Raw genomic sequence first — 5,751 nt, 5'->3', positions numbered from 1 at the left:
AATCTGGGAAGTGGCCTCCTGTCACTCTTGCCACATTCTCTTCATCAGAAGAGAGTCACCAAGTCCTGCCCACACTCCAGGGGACAAGACTACACAAGGCCATGACTCCCATGGAGCAGGAGTCACGGAGGTCGTTTCAGAGGCGCCAGCCACAAAGGACAGCGAATTGGAGCTGTCTGGGAATTACTACAAAATGTGAGCTCCCGAAAACTTCACTTTCAGCTCAGGTTCTGTGGTGGCCAGTTGTTCCCTTTGTTTTTACCACGTGGAGTCCCTTCCCTACTTTGGGTGACCAGCTCCAGACTTCTTCCTGAGAAACACCTTCTTCTTCCCCCTCCACTGTGTGTTCTGAGCGTGTCCTCTGGGTGGGGCCCACTCCATCTCAGGGGTGGAGCCCAGGCCTAAGCCAATCAGTGCACTTCCTTTCTTAGGCCACACTGATTGGTTCAGGGATGGGACTGTTACCCAGTCAGAGTCAATGAGGCACAGCAACACTTTTGCTGGGAATCCTGGGGAATACTCTCTTCTTCCTGCTCTACTTGATACTGAGAACGGGGTGGTCAGGAGCTACTGCAGCCTTTTTGTGACTGTGAGGAGTGAGCCCATCTGAGAATGAAGTTATGGTGGATATTATGGTGACCCTCTCTACTGCCTTTTCACTGCTCCTCTACTGAGTAGGCATGGTGTGGTGTGGGCAGGGGTTGGCCTGGCTGGCCTGAGGAAGAAAATCCAGTGACTGGTTCAGGAATGGGGACACGATCCATTTCTGGCCAATGGGACTCCAAAGAGGTTTTCCAGAGAAGGGAGGGAAGCTGCTTCCTCTTTCTGCTGCCAGAGGTAAACAAGAAAGTGTGGGGGCCCTGACTGTGGATGGCATCTATCCTACAGCCATGAGGGGAACTAGCCTCAGGTGGAAGCTGACACGGGGAGTGGTAGAGCCAAGAGAGGGAAGAAAAAACACCTAGATCTTTGATGACATTGTTATGTTACTAGATTAACCCTGGTGCTCAGCCTACTTTGGGTCTCCTCTTTGTGATCTAAGAAAGTGTGTTACCGTTTTAACCATGTAGAGGGATGTTACTTATACTTGAAAGCAGCCAGATAGACCAACCTGAGGAAATTGGAGCCTATGGATCCTGGGTCCTGGTGATAGTGTTTGAATCCCTGATCAAGCTGTACCTGAAGCCAGGCCTGTCCTTGAACTTCCTGGTTACAAGAGTCCATATGTTCCTTTTGTACTTTGGCTAGCTGGGGTTGGGTTTCCTGAGAGTCCTGATACAAGTTCAAAACTAAAGGCAGATCCAAAAGAATCAGCCCTTTGATATTTTCTGTGGTGACAACATGCTATGCCCAAAATCTCTTATCCATTCCAAACTCTAAAACGCTCCAAAATCCAGAAATATTCTTGTTAGTTTGACACCAAAGCTCATTTGGGGGCAAAACTTGAACCAAATTGAGGAGAGGCTCCTAAGAGTCTTAGTTCCACTTAGTGTGAATGCGCATAAGTTTTGCTACAAAAATATTAATGGATTTAATTTTGTGGGGCTGCCCAGACCTTGCCAGAGGGTTGGGCAATATACATTGTGTGCACCATCTAAAATCGACAAGCTCTGCACTCCCAGACACATCTGGTTCCAGGCTTTGGACACTCAAAGTCCAGCGTCCCCTGGGTGTGTTTGTACATGTAAGGGCAAGACTAGTGTTTTCCAATAGTTTTATTTCACTCAACCCTGTCGTTTTCTTGTAACTCAAGCATAAGAGTTTCTAATTCGTCTTGGGCTGCGGCGTGCTTGTGGCAGAATCCTTTGCGAGTCCCCGACCCAATTACATTTTGCATCATTTCAGGGGCGGCTCGTTTAGACCGAGCCCGTCTGGAGGGTCATTGCTGTGATGTGTTTCGGCATCGTGTACACAGGTTCCCCAGCCTCGTCTCGACCTTGGAAATGTTGTGGTATTTTACAGTGTGTGGTGACATTTACGAGCCCATTTGGACATCCGCAAAGAGGGTGATTTCCATGGATTAAATGTCAAGTTTGAAGCCGTGCAGGGTAATTGAATCCTCCAGCATTGTCCACTTCGGTTCTCATCGGAGGCCATTGACTGGACGTTCGGGCTCTGTTATGAGCCCACAAGTGCGGCCCCAGCTGCTTAGGTCAGACCAAGGCCAGGAGGACGGGTGGGAGTGGGGAGGACCACAGCAGTGTAATTTGATACCTGCAGAAATGTTGGCTCCTTTTAATTTTTTAAAATAAAACACATGTGGTTAGTTGGTGAATAAATTATCAGAGGCAGGAAAAAACCCACCGAGGTTTCTGAGAGTTTGGTTAGTTTATAAAACCTAACCATCCTGTGTATGGACAGGAGCGAAAGGGTAAAAGGGAATCCGTACTGTAATGTTTAAAGGAGAAGCATTTTTAAGCGGCGCTCAACGTCTGCACAGAAGCTGGGAGTAGCTTCCCTGAAACTCAGGGGCAGCAGAAGCGTCAGTTTCCGAGAGATGTGAACACGTTTGTGTTCCCACGGCCCAAAGGATGTGTGTCTTCAGACTTTGATCTGAGTCTCTCTCTTTTTTTAAGGAAATCTTAAGACTTATAGTCACCACACTGTACATTACATGCCCAGAACTTATTTATCTTATAACTGGACATTTGCACCTTTTGACCCCTTTCCCCATTTCCTCCACCCCACCCCCGGCTCTGACAACCACCCATCTGTTCTGCTTCTGTGAGTTGGATGATTTTAGATTCCACATATAAGTGAGATCATACAGTATTTATCTTTCTCTCTCTGGCTTATTTCATTTAGCGTAATGCCCTCAAGGTCCACCCAGTTGTCAAAAATGGCAGGATTTCTTTCTTTTTTATGGCTGAGTAACATTTCTTTGTCCATTCGTCCATTGATGAACACTTAGGTTGCTTCTGTATCTTGGATGTTGTAAATAGTGCTACAATGAACATGCGAGAGCAGATGTCTCTTTGGGTCGGAGATTTTGTTTCCTTCGGCTGTGTATGCAGGAGTGGATTTGCTGGATCATATGGTGGTTCTACTTTTTATTTTTTGAGGGCCCCCCGTTACTGTTTTCCATAGTGGCTGCACCAATTTACATTCCTGCACAAAGGTTGATCTGAGTCTCCTGAGCTTCTCTTCTCCCAGGGGACTGCAGTCGAGCAGATCTAACGTGGGGACGGCCGTGCTCTTTTCCTCCACCGGTACCTAGTGGACGGGAGCGGCAGGACAGCCTCGAAACATTTACACCGCGGACTTCCGGTCTTTCTGACCGTTCAGCTGTTCACCTCCAGCCTGGTCATTTCCGTTGGCGGTATCTGCTGACCAGTCTCCCTAAAGTCAGCCTGCTGGTCAGCGTTACTCAGAAGAGTCAAACTGGACATGCTGAGTTCCTGTCCAGGCTTGAGGTCAAGACAGGTCAAGGGAGCCGATCTTTTTCGCTAGACTTTGTCGTTGCCAGACTGCTGAGGGCACGCAGATGATGGAAGACGGCCCTTGGATTCACTGTAGGATCAGGAATTAGAACAAAAAGCAACACCTGACATCGGAAGAGGCCCCAGACCACATGCGTGGCCATCAGACGAAAATGCGGTCCTGGTGGGCTTAGACTAAGCCTGAGGCACACAATCGCTCTTCCTGGCCGCTCTGCTCAACCGTGGTGGCGGCATCTGATCGCAATAAGGGACATGGGTTTCTTTGAGGGCAGATGCCTCGCCTGCAGCGAAGACCGAGATGCCAAAACATTAGGACTTAAAAGAGGCGGGCTTGGCCAGCATCCAGTTGTTTAGTCTACATCAGGCCAAACGTCTGGGTGGTTGGAAACATCTTTGGAGTTGAATGGGCCACATGACCTGTTCTCATGTTGACACAGCGCGGGTCAGGACCAATGAAAGACACGTGCTCAGGGGAGGCTGTTTTCTGAGTGGGGAGGAGAGGAGGCGGCAAATGTCTTCCATACCGTCCTAGTCTCCCGGCCGCTGTACCGAAGGACGGCAAACCAGGCAGCTGAAAGCAACAGAGGTTCACTCCCTCAGCGTCCCGGGGTCTGGAAGCGCCAAGTCAAGGTGTCAGCAGGCCAGGCTCCCCCTGCGGCCTGCAGGCAGGGTCCCTCCTCGCCGGCCTCTCCCTGGCTCCTGCTGGTTTGCTGGCAGTCCTTGGCATTCCTGGGCTTGTAGACACATCACTCTGATTCCTGCCTCCGTGTCACGCGGCCTTCTCCCCGTGTGTCAGCATCTTCACGTGGCCGTCTCCTCCCTGTGTCTCCCTCTCCTCATGTTGGATTAAGGGCCCACCCTACTCCAGCAGGACCTCATCTTAATTTAACGAATTACACCCGCAGTGACCTATTACTAAATCAGGTCACATTCATAGGTACTGGAGGTTAGGACCCCAACCTATCTTTTTTGGGGGACACAGTTTAACCCATAATACCTTGCTCCTCTTTTTTCTCAGAACCTAGAGAGCTGTGATAATTTTCCTTTAAATTTGTGGTAGGTGGGATGTCAGCCATGATGACTGTGGGATTTCTTGGTGGCGTGGCCCATGTGGCCCACGTGGCAGGCGATGAGTGTGGGCACCAAGCTCACAGGGAAAGACAAGGCTTCTTAAAGGGCTATTTCTCTTGTGTCCTGGCTCTTTCAGGCTGGGAAGCCTGTGAGAACCTGTGTTTCCCACTCTGGTTTGGACAGGGGACAGGGAACCAATGAGGTGGCTGAGAGGAGGTTTTGCTACATGGCTCTGTTCTCAGTGCCTGAGTAGCTGGCTCTGAGGGTGTCCGCAGCCAGCCCTATGGAGCAAGAAGACTGGCCACTGAAACCACGTGACTTTCAAGAGAACGGCGTCCCTGAACACGAGGAGGTCTTCTGCCAGGGGCTTCTAGGATTTAGAGACTTTGAGCCCAGAACTTGAAGGGGCTGGCCCAGATTCACTAGGAATTCTGTGCCCCCAGGATTTGCTGCCCCCAAAGTCGTGGAGTCCCTTTAGAGGTGTGCTGGAGGATGCCAGTGTTCAGGGTCAGGGGAAGTTCCAGATGCGAGATTCTTGGATTGGTGAAGCACACCCACCCACACCTGGATAGGAGGGTGAGTAGGAAAGGTTGGGCGGGTGGGCCTTGTAAGTGGATCCCACCAGACAGAAGTCCCCTCAGGCCTCAGTCAGCAAACCCAGGAAGGAACCCGTCCCCAAACAGTGACGATTGGCCAACCCAAGGGAGGAAGGAAGGCGTCTCCGTGGAGGGCAGATAACTGAGCACGGCCCCTCCCGCTCTGCCCACTCCAGGTCTGAAGATGGCACCGGTTCTCTGCGGCCCGGAAGCGTAACCCACCCAGCTTCCGCAGGCCTCCTGCAGCCCCTCCGCTCTCCTCCTCTAGGGGTCTAGCTGGAGGGACCTGCGGGCACACTGGCTTCTCCTTCTGGTGCTTTGACCGGCTGGACACCCCACTCCCCACTCCCCATTTGTAGGACCTGGGCAAAGACTCAGGGCTAGGCAGGGACCAGAAATAAAATGTTAGCCAAAGGGTTAATGTTGAATGTCCGCGGGGGAAGGACGATTACCTGGTTGGCCAGCTCGGCTGCCGTCTGTGCTGCGAAGGGGTCCGGGGCAGGCAGGCAAGGAGGGTTTCTATAGAGCGCGTGGGAGACCCAGCCTCTCCTGGAAATCCACACTCAGTGGCACATCTTGGGTTCATTTCTGCCTTTAAAACTGTTGACCTGTTGCAAATATCCCGGGAAAGGAGACTCAAAGGA

This window comes from Equus caballus, chromosome 22 (assembly GCF_041296265.1).
Source record: "Equus caballus isolate H_3958 breed thoroughbred chromosome 22, TB-T2T, whole genome shotgun sequence".
Taxonomy (NCBI): Eukaryota; Metazoa; Chordata; class Mammalia; order Perissodactyla; family Equidae; genus Equus; species Equus caballus.
This window is presented reverse-complemented; position numbering follows the sequence as displayed.